The sequence below is a fragment of the Triturus cristatus genome, chromosome 6, assembly GCF_964204655.1.
Source record: "Triturus cristatus chromosome 6, aTriCri1.1, whole genome shotgun sequence".
Lineage (NCBI taxonomy): Eukaryota > Metazoa > Chordata > Amphibia > Caudata > Salamandridae > Triturus > Triturus cristatus.
The window spans coordinates 1,787,891,493-1,787,909,677 of NC_140589.1; the positions used below are offsets into that span (position 1 = coordinate 1,787,891,493).

Genomic DNA, 18,185 nt, shown 5'->3' on the forward strand with positions numbered 1-18,185 from the left:
TAATTGAGACATATACAGCAGGATACTCGGAGTGCCTGCTGTCAGCCACGATATGCATGAGTACATAAAACACCACAATCAGCGCAGGACTTCAGGTTGTTTAAACAGCATAAGTGTAGTTTCAATAAAAAAGCTGCTTGACTTTAGGTTTGACTGAGTGGTAAATAAAACGAAGTCAATACGCGCCATATTTCTTTCCAGGAAGCTCGATTTCCTGCAATAACACGTCCGGTTTCATTAGGTGAAACTAACTCTAAAGAAAATCCGATCGTATAATGTAGCGTTAAATACGAATTTCATGCATACAATTGTCAGTGTTACAGAAAGCGTGTTGGCACACCTGAGGGCTGGTGGGGCGCTGCTCAGAGTTTCAGAGAAGAAACACGGGCACCACTCAGCAGCATCACCCCTCGCTGGGAGCTCACAAAATGCGGACCGTAGGTAAAATTTGTTTTATGGTTTGATTATTTAAAATCTTTAAAATTTTTGCATTCTCTAAAATTGCAATCAAAATAGCACCATCATCAGTTCAAAATACAGGCATTCTGTCAACTAATAATGTCTCTATAATTTTAAGAATAGCAGCATGTTCAATTTAAAGTGACATAAGTAAAGGTAGATTCCACAGTTCATTAAACGCACCACATGGCGACTTTCTGTTGACCCGGGTATCCTTTTCGATGACTGCAGACGATGCTGCGACCTCATGTTTACTTGCTTGGAGCCAGATGGCCGTGGTCCAGGGTTGATCATACAGCGGACAGGCGTCTGCCCATCCAAGGCATACATGTCAAGAAGCTGCCTGGGAAGTCTGATTCTGCTGCCTTATGGCATTTGTGTATTTTTAGATTTTAAAAAAGCTGCCGCTGTTTTAGAAGCGGAAGCAAGTTTTCACAAGTACATTTATGGTGGGACAAAGAGCCTGTGTCCACTTTGCACAATCGCCTTATGGGATCTGGTTCGACAGCTTGCTATAGAGGTACTCCATAGGGGGAATCTGTCCTTAATTGTATCAGTTCTCTTTTGTGTTTTGGAGACAGTGGCTGGTCCAGGACTTTTTGTGTGGCCAATGTCTCAAAGGATTTGACCAATATCCCCGCGTGGACTGTCTTTCCAAAATCAGCCATATCTTTTGTGGAAAATAGTTTGGTTCGCATGTGACCAGTGTAGATAGCTTATTTGGTGAGAGGCACATTTCCCATATTTCCGTAAGGTGTAGGTTGATAATACATGATGATAACTGGATGCTCCACAGTGCTTTTTCTTGCGATACTGCTCGCTTCACCAATATTTTTAAAGAGTTTGGGGGGATCTCAGTTGCGAGCAGTAAGTGACATATGTGGCATGAAGCATGTGTTTTTTTTGTAGCTTAAACTCCAGGTGTAATTATGCTTGTGAGGTGCAGACGGACAAATAAAAAAGCAGCCTATAGTTTCGGCATTGGGCTTTCGGTAGCCATTTTGAAAATTTGTCATGGTATGATATCATCCCATAAGGAAGGGTCGACATTTATTTGTATTTCAATATGTTAAGTAGGGCACCAATGTTTGATACTAGTAAATTATTAAGTAGACAAACAAATGAGTTAATCAACACCAGTGATGTGTGTTTTTGAGAGCTGCAAGTTGTGTGATGGTGCCCTTGGTTCGTCTAGCCAGACTTCTAGATATTTCTAGCTTTCGGCTCAATTAATGTTAGTGCCATCTACTTGCCGGCTGCTGTTCTTGGATCTTTTGCCCAAATATCACAATCTTAGTTTGATCTTTAGATACATATTGTTACAGCAATTGTTCAATGCAATCTCCCATCACGCACTCATCAGAAGACTACTCGACAGAGGCACGCAAGGACCAGCACTCAACTGGATCAGCTCCTCCCTCACAGGAAGAACACAGCGAGTCAGACTACCACCCTACACATCGTAACCCAAGAGTCTGATCTATTGAGTCCGCCTGGGTTCATCGCTCAGACCAACGTTTTTCAAATGTACACGGCACAGCGCGCTAGCATTAGGTCACAAGGCGTCTCCGTCATATCCTATGTCGATGACACCTAGTTCATCCTTTCTTTGACCGACAAGTCAACCACCAGCAGAACCAACATTTCCAACTGCATGATCAATGTAGCAGACTGTATGAGATATAACTGCCTGAAACCATGGAAGTAATTTGGGTGTAGTCAGGGGTCGCAGCAGTGACTTCTAGCTTGCTCCCTGCTACTCCTGTCATTTTCCCTGCGACCCCCTGGACACAGAGGGGGAAAAGCTCTGATGTTGATGCCTAAAACTCAACCCCAACAAGACAGAAGTGTTGATCTACAGGAACAAGAGCTCTCCTTGGGACCAGGGGGCTGCTCCTCCGCTAAGGTAGAGGAGCTTCGTGAAGATAGGAAAAATAAAATGATAATAGCGTAACGTTATTATCATTTTATTTTTCCTACATCAGTTGTGCGGTCGTTTCCTGGGGGCAGGGCTGGGTTCTGTGACGCCAGAGCACTGTAGAGGGAGGAGTGGTGGCACTCTCCAAGTGTGCATGACAGTTTGGCTGGCCGTCTCAGGCCGGCCACACAGTCATCAAAGTCATGAGCACTGGGCATGTTCTCCATCTAGGCTGCGTTACAGTCTGGGTGAAGAACATGCCCAGCCTCACAGTCCCTGCCTGAGCGCCGAACCATGGTGCTCAGACCAATCACAACGCTGCATTGCAGCGTTGTGATTGGCTGGGAGCCAGGGTGCTTCCTGCTGCCGGCTGAGATAGGAAGAAGACAAGAAGATGAAGAGGACGGAGGAGAGGCGGCAGCCGGCTGGCCAGCCAAAGCCAGGTAAGTGTTTTTTTATTTGTTAGCTTTTTCATGTCCTCCACCCCCCACCCCCCAGCCAGTAGCAGCCGTTACTGCTTGGGACTCCACCTAGTGGCCATCAGACTAGGATCCACACCATGCCAAAAACCCGATAATTATTTTAGACAACAAGCTCAACATAACAGCACAGGTCAACGTTGTCAGCTCCTCCTGTTTCGACATTCTCTGCTGCTCCATAAGATCTTCACATGGTTATTGTGGAACACCAGATGCACCATTATGCAAGCCCTCATCATAAGCTTATTAAACTATGGCAACACAGTATAGGTCAGGATCTCCAACTATCTCTTCCACTGACTCCAGACCACCCAGAACGCTACGCCAAGACTCCTCCTTGACCTTCCATGATGCACCCACATCACACCACACCTCCACTGGCTCCTCATACACAAATGCAGCCAATTCAAACTTCTCACGCATGCATACAAGGCTCTGCTCAACATCGGTTCTACATACCTGAACAATCACCTTCACTTCCACCAACCCACCAGACACCTATGCTCAGCCTCTCTCTCACATTAACACCCCCCCACAACTGCAAAAACAGAACAGGAGTCCTAGCATCCTCCTAAATTGCACCCAAGACTTAGAATTACCTCCCTCAACACATTTGGGCCTCCTCCTCACTTCTGGAATTCCACAAGACGCTGAAGACCTGACTCTTCGACTAACTTATCAGGAATGACACCCAACACCTTCAGTGTTACGCTTACACGCCTGCTCCAGTGCCTGGATACCCTCACGGGTGATTAGTCATGCTAGACACAGCCACATAACATAACAACTAAAAAGTAACACTGTATTTTTCAACTTGTTCTACAGACGTGAGTAACAAAGCTATTAAACCTTTCAAAATATTTCTGAAACATCTAATTCTGTTTCAAATTCTAAGGTTTTGGAAACATTTCTAAAGTTAGATTAGTATAAGGCAGGCCTTAGTCTTCTGTCACATCTGGGTGTTTGCAGTTTTAAGTCTGGAGCACAGATTATATTACAACTAAGGATGCTAATAAAGAGAACACTCAACTGGACCAGCAGGAAACAAAGGTGAGCTAATACTAATATTCTCACAACTAGCACCCTCCTCCCAGAAGGTACAGAAAGTGGCAGATTTTCTGCAATGGCAATAACACACCTAGACATAGCAGAGAAATTCATTGGAGTCAGTTATGCTGCCAAACCATACCTGAGGATGCCAACAAAGGGGAATTTACAATGGGTCCAGCAGGAAACAAAGGGGAACTATTACTCATAAATTCACAACTAACACCCTCTTTCTAGAAGGTACAGATAGTGGTATAAAACAAATTGTACTGATACAACTTCACCTTGACACAATCTTCAATGCAAAAAAAGCTTTTCTCTATCAAAATAATGGATACAGTAAACAAGCCACTGCGACTTTCCAAGGGTAGTGCAAAAGTTCATCAATCCATAATGCGCTGACGTATCCTTACCACAGATAGAGTTTGAACTGCTTTCACATATTATTCATCGGGAAAGTCTAAAACAAGCATTGGCGGTGCAATAGGTCTGGCTTTAAAGGAATGTTTTATGGTAATGTGAAGCATTACAAGTAGACAGCATGGGAATGGATATGTATTTGTGTGGAAGTGAAGAACTGTAGAATAATATTTGTATAGGTTAAAAGGTCAGGTGACGTTACAGTGTCAAGCCACACCTAAAAATCCATATGGGTTAATAACTGCCCTCCTACCATCTGTCCTGCTGCTAGAGAAAAACACCATAAATTATTTAGCTAGCTAAGACAATTGTTTGTTAAACAGCATGTTATTGTTTTAGTACAGTACAACATAGGTTGGGGCCCATCATAGCAGGAATAATCATGTCCATATGCAATGTATTTAGGACAGTTAAATATTCTGATGTTAAGATTACAATACATAATTTCTGTGTGCAAAGCATAAATGAAATGAAATGACATGAAATGAAAGCGATATTTATAGAGCGCATGGTTACCCGGGAGTGTCCCAGCGCTGAGGAACCAAACCAGAACGGAGACCAGACTAGGGAAACAGCAAGGTCTTAAGTTGTTTTCTGAAGGTCAGGTGATTGGAAATCAGGCGTAGATGGAGAGGCAGGGAGTTCCACAGTTTGGAGGCATTGTAGGAAAAGAGTCGTCCGCCACTTCTGGCTCTTTTTATTCTCGGCACCTCGGCCAGACGCAGGTCATCTGATCGGAGTTTTCTCTTAGCTTTGTAGGGGAGAATCAAGGCTGAGTTAATGGCGGGGCCTGTTCCTGACAGTGTTTTGTGGGCAATGCACAATGATTTAAATTTAATGCGTTCAAGCACGGGAAGCCAGTGGAGGGAGTGTATAGCTGGTTTAGCTGATTGTCTTTTTGAGGTGCCCGTCAGAATTCTGGCTGCGCTGTTTTGAGCTAACTGGAGTTTGGCAATTACTGAGGAGGGTGAGCCTAGGTATAATGCGTTCCCATAGTCAAGCCTAGAGATTATAAGGGATTGTATCAGTATCTTTTTTGCTGGAGTGGGGAGCAGAGGGAGGACTTTCCGGGCCATTCTGAGCATGCCGAAACAGGTAGCTGTTGTCTTCCTGGCCTGTGTTCTAAAGTTCAAATCTTGGTCCAGCCAGATGCCTAGACTTTTGATTTCGGTCTTATGGGTAGGGGGGGGGGGTCCCATGCTTAGAGGCCACATTGAGTTGGGGTGAAAGCTGCTGTGGTTGCCTAAGACCATAATCTCGGTCTTTCCACCGTTGAGCTTGAGTTGGGAGTAATCCATCCATTCTGAGATGTCTTCTAGACAGGAATGGAGGCTGTTGGTATTGTTTTCTGCCAGATTGAGTGCTACCACCAGTTGCGTGTCGTCTGTGTAGGTCACTATGCGGATTCCATGGGGGGCAACTATGGTTTCTAGGGGGGACATGTAAACGTTAAAAAGGGTCGGGCTAAGAGAGGAGCCCTGTGGGACCCCACTCGTTAAATTGGCCGGTTCAGAAGTTACTTTATCCTCAAATACGTGAAAGGTTCTTCCTTCTAGGAAGGACCGCATCCATTGAAGCACAGTGCCTGTGACTCCTATATTCCTCAGACGGTTGATTAGGGTCTCATGGTTCACTGTGTCGAATGCTGCGCTTAGGTCGAGGAGGATGATGGCCGTGGAACCTCCTGAGTCGAGGTTTTTTCTGCTTTCCTCTACTACTGCTAGCAGGGCTGTTTCCGTGCTCTGACGAGGCCGGAATCCTGTCTGGGAGGAGTGAAGCAGATTGTGAGTTTCAAGGAAACCTGAAAAGGTCTGGTTGACAAACTTTTCAGTAACTTTGCTTATTCCTGGTAAAAGAGAAATTGGGCGGTAGTTTCCCATTTCAGCTGGATCTAGGTTAGGTTTCTTAAGTAAAGCCTTAACCATGGCCTGTTTCCAGCTGGAAGGTACCGATCCTGTGTTGAGTGAGGCGTTAATAAGGTTCAGTAAATTGGGGGCTAAGGTGGCTATTGCTTTCTTCAGGATGTAGAGTGGAGCTGGGTCTTTTGGTGATCCGCTTTTAATGGTGGATAGCAAAGTGAGAAGAGTTTCCAGGGGCATAGTGGGAAAGGTCTCCAAAGTGGGTTTGGTGGTGTGAGGGTCTGGGTTGATCGGTGTTTCCAGAGCTTCATTCCTCTGAGGAAGGGATTCGAGGATGGTTTGTACCTTGTGGTTGAAGAAGCTAGCTAATTTATTGCACCGTTGGCCAGAGGGTTCGGGGGCAATACGAGGGGCGGGTGTTTTAAGTAGTTTTTTAATAATGGTGAACGTTTCTCTGGGCGAGTTCTGGGCTGAGAGGATCTTTTCTTCATAGTAGGTTGATTGGGCCTTTTTTATTTGAGATTTATACGTTTGGATAGCCGCTCTGTATTCTGATTTTTTTGAGGGAAGGTAGTCTTTTCTACATTGCCTTTCCTTGGTTTTGCATTGCTGTTTAAAAGCTCGTAACTCAGGGGAGAACCAAGGGGCATTGTAGGACCTTTCAGACTTTTTTATTCTGACTTTGGGGAGGACGGAGTCCAGTGATTGATTTATCCAATCTGAAAAATTTTTGTTGGCAATTGTTGGACAGGGGTTAGCTTTGGGTTGGGTTCTTTCTAGGGTTTGGATCCATTTCTCCAGAGGAAGTTTGGACCAAGGACGGTCGAAAGTCCAGGTGGGTTGGAGGGGAGGAATCGTGTGTTGAAGGCTCCAGGAAAGGTTTATCAAGAAATGATAAGTCCATGGGAGGGGAATAGGGTCTACTCCTTTGAGGTCCACTAGATTTGAGAAAACCTGGTCTAATAGGTGGCCTTTGACATGGGTGGCTTGTAGAATCTTTTCCATCAAATGTAGTGCAGAGAGGTCCCTAGTCAGCTCATTATTAGCGTTACCAGCTGAGATATCGTCAAAGTGGAGGTTATAGTCTCCCAGGAGAGTGAAGTTGGGAGCTGAACTTGCTAGGTTAGCTGTGGCCTCGAGCAGCGAGTGGTGGAATGAGCCCAGAGCTCCAGGTGGGCGATAAATAAGGATACACGAAAATGATAAGCTCGGTGAGAGTTCTATGTTAAAATGGGTGCTTTCGCAGTCGGTGATTGGACTACCAAGCAGGCGGCAGGTGAATTGGTCTTTATGGATAATCGCAATCCCGCCCCCCCTGCCTATTGCACGATCGACCCTCTGCATCACAAAGCCTTGAGGGAGGGCTTGAATGATGTCGGGTTCGGCGCATGAGGTAAGCCATGTTTCCGTCAGAAATAGTAGGTCTGGATCCAGATCTCTGAGAAGCATCCAGATTTCGGTAGTATGTTTGGGGAGGGATCTACAGTTCAGTAGTGAAATTTTGAAAAACGCAGAGGGAGTGGGAGGCTCTAGGTTGGGAGGGGTAAATTTGTGCAGACAACGAGGACAGTGTTTGGGGAATTTATCCGGCGGGATGGAATGTGTGCAGGCGTTTCTTAAAGTTCTGTTAAGCTGTTTGAGCTGGGTGATGGAGTAACGATGTTGAATGGGGGAACAAGATGCAGGATTTGTGGGCCCTGGGCCCGGTCTGAAGGGCTTGCCTTTGGCGCGCCTTCGGCGCGGCCGCGGCGCGCCTGCTGCGCGCGTTCGCTGCGCGTGACTACAGACATGTGGCTTTTCAAGGGCAGGAATCAGCTACTAGAATGCTGACATGCGGAAGTAGTGTGGGCTTCCTCACTTCCTGTGTTGCGGTATTTTCCCTCCACACAATCTGAACTTTCATTGGTGGACCGGGGAATCGCAGGACACAGCGTGAAGGTGAGCAAATAAGTAATAGTGAGTTTTTAAAAGCAGATTCAAAGTGACACAGCGTTAAAAGCACAAGGCAATATTAAAAAATAAACAATGCCGGCGCAACTCTCTGAGCCCTTTACCAGGCGCTTCAGAGCATGGACCTTACGCTGAGGCTGTAGTCTTTTTCTCGCGTCCGCTGCGCATGACTACAGACATGTGGCTTTTGAAGGGCAGGAATCAGCTACTAGAATGCTGACCTGCGGAAGTAGTGTGGGCTTCCTCACTTCCTGTGTTGCAGTATTTTCCCTCCACACAATCTGAACTTTCAGTAGTGGACCGGGGAATCGCAGGACACAGCGTGAAGGTGAGCAAATAAGTAATAACATGACATAGGCCAGTCACAGCCACTAACAAACTAGCTAACGCAATTTAATGGCATTCCAGTGTCGTATGTGCCCTTGAAAGTTCAAACTCAGACAGCTAGTTAAATAAACAAAATGATCACACTTGTGTGTACGGCTACCACTTTTCTATTGAAGTACGCAACTTCTTTCCAATCAAAACATGTCCTCCTGGCTCCCAACATGTGGGTGAAGCCAAAGCACCTCTCCTAGGAATTCACACATAGTTGTCTGGCGACCTGTTAAGCCAGACCATTAAACAGAGGGTAGTCATCATACTCTACATCTTCACAACAGGCATGTCTTTGGCAAGGCTACAATAACAACTTTAACTTCATGCAAGTTATACGAAACTAAGTGGTCCATCTCTTTAAAGGCCACAGAGAAGGAAAATATGAAGACGACCCCTGCTCCACAACTATTGCATCCACCCATGCAGTATCGCTAGACAACCAAGTGACTAGATTTATATGCAACAGTCTCCCAGCATTTTCCCACCATTCATAAACACTGCTTCATACCACCTCTCAAAAAACAAGCATTGGCAGAACCACATTTTTTTGCTTTTAAAATGAGAGTGCTGAGCTTTTGGCTTTGCCAATGTTTGTCTGTAAATTATTGTTTAGAAAAAATATATTTTTTTTAATTGGGGTGGAAAACCAAACAAATTGTATGGTATATAAAAAGGTCAGAATTTAAAGGAAGGCGACTGTCAAGTCCTAATTTTCTTTTCACAGGATTCAGCCATTTGGTTCTCTGTAGTTAATCAGGAAGCAGATTTATGAGCAACCAGAAGTGTCATGCTAAGTACATTTTCTGCCTCAGACACCAATTGAGCGAGTACATCAGGTATCCCTTTTCCAGATACAGCTCCAGGGTCACATCTTTGTGTGTTAAAGCACGTGCCTGCATGCAATATGTGGAATATATTAAATGAACCAAAGAAAATCCTAAAGTCTGCTTTTTAGACATACTCCAGGCAAAATATATATACTGCTGTGCTTTTACAGACACTGTAGGAGGGAAGGGATCAACAAAAACAGGGTGGTCCACAATTTGAGGGGGGAAGCAGTACATGAGAAAAGGAGTTAGAAAAACACATGTCCTCTCCTGCAGTGCTGAATGGAAATTAAAAAAGGAGTTTGTTAAAAAGAGGAGTGGAGCATAGAAGCAAGCCATTAGAGAAATGGTAAGGAAGCTATGCTCCAGGAGAAGAACAAACACATGACGGACAAGGAAAGCCATCCTTAAGAGAGAGTCAATTTCGCCTCGTGTTGCCCTTGCCTGCTGCTACCTGCATAAGTTGGTTCGAGTAAATTCAATACCTTTTGTCCTTTATGGCATTTGAGATGTCATAAGTGATGTCACTGACCATGTCATGAATGATGTAATATGTAACGTCATCAGCAGTGCATTGCGGGGGCGTGAGTTACAGTTAGCTCAACTAACTATAACGGCTGAATTTCTCAGGTTTGGTACGAGTGAAATCAAACTAACTATAACGTTCCTGAAACCTATGCTTTTTTCAGTGAATTTCTATGGTTTTTTAAATGGTAATTTCTAACTATAACACCCCTGAAACCTATGGTTTTATCATTGAATTTCAAAGGTTTTTTAAATACTAATTTCTAACTATGCCTACATAGGTAGAACATGTACAGAAAGAGTGTTGGAGAAAGGGTGCTGGGCCTCCGACTAGCGCTCAGGAATTCCACTGCGTAGGGCTTACAGGAGGTACCAGGAGGGCTTCTTGGCCCCCAAAGTCCCTCAGGAGTAAATTGGACTTCATCCCCATCCCATAGTCTGCCAGGAGGCGCGTTTGCAGAGTGGTGGAGAAAGGGGGGCATGGCCTCTGAAGACGTCTTAGCAAACCAAAGCAGAGTTCCCGCCCTGCCATAGCAAACAGCAATGTCACGGGGGCTGGCACCCTGGGACATTGCAGGAGCCGACCCTGGGTGTTGGCCGTCCCCAGGGCCATTGAGGGCTCCAGTAGGGGCCCCCCCCTCCCAGCATTTGTAAAGCCCTGGGGAGGTGGTGGTCCCCAGGGTCCATAACGGACCGCCAAATTTATATAAACAGTGCCCTGGGGAGGTGGTGGTCCCTGGGGCTTGGGGGGGCCCGCGAGGCCCCCCTAAATTTAAATGCCCTGGGAAGGTGGTGGTCCCCAGGGCTTGGGGGGGCCCGCGAGGCCCCCCACCCAATTTTAACAAAGCCCCATGGAGGTGGTGGTCCCCGGAGCTTGGGGTTGCACGCGAGTCCCCCCTTTATTTAATTAAAGCCCTGAAGAGGTGGCGGTCACCGGGGCTGCGGGGGCACGTGCCCCCGCACATACATTATGAAGCCCCAGGGAGGAGGCGGTGCCCGGGGCTGAGGGGGCCCCAACAGCTTAATTTAAAAATTGCCCCCGGGACCTGGCCCACCCGGGGGCTTTTTAACAAATGAAGCGCGGGAGCCCGCGCTTCTTTTTTTAAAATAATTTAATCCGGATTTGCGAGCCCAGTGTGAATCCAGGTGGAATTATTTTTAAAAAATGCATTTTTTGGCCTTGGGACCCCCTGAGCAGGCCTAGGGGGTCAGGGTGTTTCTACCCTGCCCCCTTTTCATGTTTTTCATATTTTTTTCACCCTTTTTCTTGTGACTCGTGTACAGAGTCACAAGATGGCTGCCAACACTTCCTGGTTTGGCAGCAAATCAGAGTGAAGCTCGTGCCCGGGAGTGTTCGCGAACTCTCCTCGGTGCTAAGATATCGATATTGTTCTTTTTTTAATTTCTCAGGAACTACTGAACGGATTTACACCATTTAAAAAAAGGATCTTTCTGAACCAAGGACTATTTTTTTGCCAAAATTGGTGTAATTCCGTTCAGCAGTTCGGGCTGTAACCTGTTTCAAAATTCCTATGGGGAAAACATGTTTTGTGACCCTCCTTTTTTCTCGGTCCCCACTTGAAGAATCACCCTGAAACTTTCAAGACAGGAGTTGACTGGAGCGGAAATTTCACGAAGATTCGTCAAACGGTGCCAAAGACATTGGCAAATCAAAAAACACTTTCCCTATGGAAACTAGGTCCTAACCATAACTACCTACTGGCAACCACCAGTAGGTAATATATATAAACTTTAGTTTGTATTTTTCAATGTGTGTATCAAAGTTTATATTAGGATAAGAGGAGGTCTGCCACTCTTACACAAGGATGATGTCATCAGTGATGTCATCAGTGATGTCATTTGAGACGTCATCAGTGATGTCACTGACCATGTCATGAGTGATGTAATATGTGACGTCATCAGCAGTGGATTGCGGTCGCGCGAGTTATAGTTAGCTGAACTAACGGGGGAATTTCAATGGTTTTGTACGAGTGAAATGTCCAGCTAACTATAACATGTGTGAAACCTATAGTTTTTTCAGTGAATTTGCAAGGTTTTTTAAATGCTAATTCCTAACTATAACGTGTGTGAAACCTATGGTTTTTTCAGTGAATTTGCAAGGTTTTTTAAATGCTAATTCCTAAATATAACGTGTGTGAAACTTATGGTTTTTACAGTGAATTTGCAAGGTTTTTTAAATGCTGATTCCTAACTATAACGTCTGTGAAACCCATGGTTTTTTTAGTGAATTTGTAAGGTTTTTTAAATGCTAATTTATGTATGTATTATTATATTTTTTATATATTTATTTTACAATAAACTACCTATGTATATAGTTATAGATTGACTGTATCCTGTAATATGGAATGGCTCAGCTCTTTTTTTTTTTATTTGGATAAAGTTGAACAGCATAGTTAATGTCTTCTATAAACTTATAAACAGTTTAAAATGTTTTTTTTTTTTAAGGGTTTTTCACGGTGCGCGCACCGGCAATTTTTTTTATTAAACGAAATGTTTTTTTTTTATTTACGAGGTCCTTTAGGGACCCCCTGAGAAAGTCTAGGGGGTCAGGGAGTGTCTTCCCTGCCTCCTTTTCACGTTCTCCACTTGTGTTTTTAGCTCTCTTCTGCCTCTAAAACTCAAAATGGCGGCTCGGGGGTGCGCACACCGTGCGCGCACCCCGCGATTTTTTGAAAAAAAATAAAATATTTTTTTCACCCTTCGGGGTCCTTCAGGGACCCCCTGACAAAGGCTAGGGTGTCAGGAACTCTCTACCCTGCCCCCTTTTCACGTTCTCCACCTTTCTTCTTCACTGTCACACACAAAATGGCGTCCGACACTTCCTGATTTTGACCGATTGGAATGTTGACTGACATCTAACCACCAATCAGAATTACACTCGCGGACATTTGGTGCGCGCCCCGTGCGAGCACCGTGCGCGCACGGTGCACGCATATAGATATTTATGTACTTTTAACTGCAATTTTCTCAGGAACTACTGAACAGATTGACACCATATATGCAAAAGGCACATGCCTGACCTGAGGACTACCTCTTTGCCAAATTTCAAGTAATTCTGTTCAGCCGTTCGGGCTGTACCGTCGACTAAAGGTCCTATGGGAAAATGCATGGGGAAAACGCGTTTTGGGACCCCCCTTTTTTCTCAGCCCCTGCTTGACGAATCACCCCGAGACTTTCAGGGTAGGAGATGAGCGGAGCGCCCCATTAGTTTCGAAAATTTCACGAAGATAAGTCAACCGGCGCCAAAGTTATTCAAAATAGAATTTTCAGATTTCCTATGGCAACTCGGTCCTAACTATAACTATCTACCGGCGACCGCCAGTAGATAATATATATATATATCTATATATATATATGCATACACATACATCCAAAATAAAACCATACAAAACTTAAACATTTCAATAACAAAAATGATAGGAATCAATTTAGACAACAAATGAATATTAAAAATGTAAAAACCCCAAAAACATTTTTATTAAAAATACTATAAACATTCAAATAAATAAAAAATAGGAAATAGTATAAAATATTTAAAAAAACTACTAATACTACAAAATCTATTTTAGCAATGTTATAAAAACTTTAAGAGTCTAAAAATATTAAATATACTACTCCCACTGTAGTTTATGCAACAGTAGGAAATGTTTTTGGAGCAGTTAGATTTACTATTCCTTCTCCAGTCCCTGCAATAGTAAGGAAAGTGTTCGGCCTTCCAAGGGGTTAAATTTACTATTCCTACTCTAATCACTGCAATTGTATGGAATGTGTTGTACTTTGGTGGGGTTAAATGTACTATTCCCACTCCAGTCTAAGAAATAGTAGAGAAAGTGTTGGACTTTGGGAAGGGTTAAATTTACTATTTCCAATCCAAATAGCCCAACAGTAGGGAAAGTGGTGGACTTTGAAGGGGTAAAATTTACTATTCAACAGTCTGCGCAAAGTAAGGGAAAGCATTTAATTTTTGAGATGTTACATTTGAGATGTTACATTTACTATTCCCACTCCAAACGGTGCAACAGTAAGAAAAGTGTTGGATGGTTAAAATTTAGTATTCCCACATCAGTCTGTACAACAGTAGGGAAAGCATTAGACTTCGGAGGGGTTACATTTACTATTCACACTCCAAGAAGCACCACATTAGGGAAAGTGATGGACTTCAGAGGGGTAAAACGTACCATTGCCACTCCAATCAGTGCAACACTAGGGAAAGCATTGGACTTCGGAGGGATTACATTTACTATTCTCACTTCAAACAACACAACAGTAAGGAAAGTTCAGGACTCCTAAGGGGTTACATTTACTATTCTCACTCCAAACAGTGCAACAGTAGGGAAATCATTGGATTTAAGAGGGGAAAAATGTACTATTCCCACTCTAAACAGCACAACAGCACAAAAGTGTTAGACTTCGGAGGGCTAACATTTTGTATTCTCACTCCAGTCTGTAAAACATTAGGGAAAGCATTAAATCTCACAGAGGTTAGAATTACTATTCTCACACCTACCAGCACCACAGTAGAGAAAGTGTGGGATGTAAAAGGGGTTAAATGTACTATTCTCACTCCAAACAGAGAAAACGTAAAGAAAGTGTTTGATTTTGGAGGAGTAAAATTTACTATTCCCACTCCAGTCTGTGCAACTGTATGGAAAGCATTGGATTTCAGAGAGGTGAAATGTACTACTCCAAACAGTGCAACAGTAGGGAAAGTGTTGAACTGTGAAGAGGTTACTTTTACTATTCATACTGTAGTCTAAGCATGAGTAGGAAAAGTGCTTCACTGTGAATAACCCCATGAATGTTGAAAGAAATTGAACTCTTAATATAAAAAATATTAATTAGCACTAAAATATATATACACATGTATTAAAAAACACAATTACTCAATTTACATATTTCCTATTCAATATTAATTCATACTTAATTAAATTCCCAACTTAGACCCTTACAAACCTAGCAGCTCACAATGAATAATTAATTTACTAATAAAAATAGTTGTTACTTAATTATTACTTAATTGACTTCCCACCCTAGACCCCACAAACCTAGCATCCTGCAACTAAAATATTTGTAAAATAAATACACATTCCATAATTAAAAATCAATTGAATAATTGTTAAATAATTATTACTTAATTAACTTCTCACCCTCTACCCCTAGTTTTGTTTAGTTTAGTTTGAAGATTTATATAGCGCGGTTTATCACCTGTGCGGATATTCAGGTGCTGTTCATGGGTAGGGGAGATTAAAGGCCTAATTATGACTTTGGCGGTCTGGGTGCAGGCTGCCACGCAAGTGCCCTGCTCCCAGATCCCCAAAGTCCACTGCCCCACGCCCACCAGATTACGAGTTTCCACGTTGTCTGGCAGTCAGGCGGTGCTGCTGTCCCCTTGCAGTGCCGATTGAAAGGCAATGCAATGGGAGCGCCTAAAGCTGTTCCTGCATGGCATGGACTGTGCAGTCCATGCTGTGCAGGAAAGGGGGTGCATGCCGATGAGGGGAACAACATTTGACCCCCTGCATGCATCCCCGTGGATATGGGTAAAAGGGGGGCCTATAGGGCCCGCTTTGTTTTCCCACAGCTAGCCTTTTCATGATGGGCTCACCGTCATGAAAAGGCGGGGGTGGGGAAATTTGTTATATGCTTGGCAGTACGGCAGTGGCACTGCCAAGTATATTGGACCCTGGCGGTTGCAGCGGTCCCCGTGAGTGTCGGCTGATGTGCTTGTAACAGGGCAGTTGGACCACTGGTGCGGCAGTCCCTGACTGCTACCATGCCTCCACCATGGGTTATGGCAGGCACAAAAATCACAGGATGTTACGCCAACGCTGAGACTCAAACCTGAATCCCCAGCTATCAAGTTGGCAGCTCTGGCTTCGGCGCCACATCCTCTCCCCTATAAACAGCCTGTAAATAACATTTAACGAAAATAAATTGGTATTATGTAATTTACACAATACATATCAATCATACAATTAAATAAAATGTATTACAGAATACATAATCAATTATTACCTAATTAACTTCCCAACCTTTCCCCCTGCAAATCCAACAACCCATACAATCACTATTAATAATTAAATTAAAAAACGAAATCACTTAAAATGGCAAGCTATGTTTAGAAAATATATATAGAAACAATAGTAACACATAAAATTAATATATCACCTAAAACACATTAAAATATATATTTTTTTTAAATGATATTTTTAGCAACTACATTACTGCAAGCAATATTACAAACATCAATATTCTTTAAATCAATAATACTTCCCTCAAAATAACGATATTCTTGTGAACGATATTTGTGCATCACAATATTTGTGTTTCACAATATTTAATTTCTGATATTTATATCTTCCGGTATTTTAAACTTCATATTTTGTCTAAACACTAGAGATCTCTATGGCTTCAAAGGGGCTGCGGCTGGAGCAGCACTTGTGGAGGCATTGAATATTTGCCGAGTGACAATCGTATTTCATGTGTACACTCAGCAATTTATTTTTTTATTTAAAAGCAATTCCCAAAGTGGAAGTTTGCTTCTATAAAACAAAAACTAATGACTCTGACACCTTGCATCTCTTCTCCTAGGGTATGCAGGTAATTTTTCTTTTTTTCTCTTCGAGACCACAATCCTTTTACTAAGTCATGAAGAGGAGTACATCCCACTGTCCATTCAAAATAGAGTAGACGGTCTGATGTACTTGCAACCACAGCCCGAAGTCTCTCGGGCCATGGGTGTAAGGTTTTCCACAAGTAGAGCCTGAAGGATCACCTTCAATGAAAATATGACCCTCCACATGACTCTAACTAGAGTGGGCAGACCATCAGCTTGGTAGATAGGGTACTCCACCACATTTGTGGCAGTGTACCCTGTCCGTCAAACTCAAAATTGAGCTTTTAGTTACAGATATAATCAGGCCTCTAAAAAAGGTTTCAGTGAGGAGAGGTTGGCCACATGCTCTGTGTGTATGTGGTTTCTAGAACATTAATCATCATAATGATGTTATATTTAATGTGAACATTCTTCCTTTAACTGTTTGAAATGTGCTGTCACAACCAAAATGTCGCAATGTTTGAGGGCACATTCAGAGTCTGTATGTTAGTCTCAGAGAAAGGGGCTTAGAATGAGGCTCGGTCGAGACTCTTACCTGTGATCCAGCTCTTAGTTCCACTCTCGTTAGACTCCACGTTCATAGGTCTGCACTAGAGACAGATTTTACTGTTTCTCTTGACTTATGTAATGGCAAAAAAAATGATGCACTCAGTTACATGCAATACACATAGAGGGGCACTATGGGTGTGCCCCCTTCAGCCAAAGAATCTCTGGAAGTGTCACTCACATTTGGAAACAACACACGCAACAGCCATGGTAACATTTGCAAAGGAATAAGTATTCCCAGGACGGGATGATCACTAAAAAGCAAATGCCTCTGCCTGGAGGAGTGTGCACTTGTTTATTTATTCTGTTCAGCTGACATGAGCACATGATGTGCCACCATGATCCTATTCACTCTGATTATGTTCTTCATATCTGCACAGTAATTTGGGGCGCTCAATGAAGTCACTACTACTGCAGCAAGACCATTAGGTAAAGACAAGGTCCATTAGTCCCTGCCACTGGATGTGTTAACTACACTGTACCATGGAAAGTCACTGAAAAAAGCAAAGGTTAAAGGTTTGTTATAGCTAGAAATTCACCAGTTATAGTTAGTAACTTGCGACCCCACCTTACACTGCTTATGACCTCACATATGGCATCACTCATGACATGCTCTATGACATCATTTATGACATCACTGATTACATCTCAAATGACATCATTGATGACATCACTCATGACATCATCCAAGTTTCAATTTCCCGTATATTGTTGTATAAATTGCAATGCCTTTAGAGGCCTGACAGTAAGTACAAAATAGCTCAGGAGAATATCAGGCATCAGTAGTGCCATCACAGATACAACTCCCTTAGGTATAGAAAGCATGCATTGTGTGCAACACTGACTGTATACCATACACTTTAAAAGTAGCATAGTTCACATTACCAATAGGGGTAGGCGATACATTCCACTGTGACTTTCCTGAGTTTTGGCCACTCTGTGTTATGCTTGTAATACAGCGTTCCGGACAAACTTCTCCATCTGCTATATGTTGCATGTTTTATTTCTTTCAAACTCTGATCATATTGAGGAGACCACTGAAACAGGACATTTCGCTTTGTCAAGTCTCTTAAAGGTGCACTCACTGTAGCACAGTTGCAAATGTATCTTGAGCAATAACTGCCCATGCCTAAAAAGGAT

The 18,185-nt window shown here is 43.2% G+C and overlaps 1 long non-coding RNA gene across 1 annotated transcript in view; it reads left to right on the forward strand.

The window, feature by feature from the left end:
- Nucleotides 1-302: 302 nt before the first annotated feature.
- The window catches only part of LOC146822005 (uncharacterized), an 87,877-nt gene continuing 69,994 nt past the window's right edge, over nucleotides 303-18,185 (forward strand). Inside the window, exon 1 of the long non-coding RNA XR_014962800.1 lies at nucleotides 303-441. This is a non-coding gene — a long non-coding RNA (uncharacterized LOC146822005). The remainder of the gene's footprint in view (nucleotides 442-18,185) is intronic.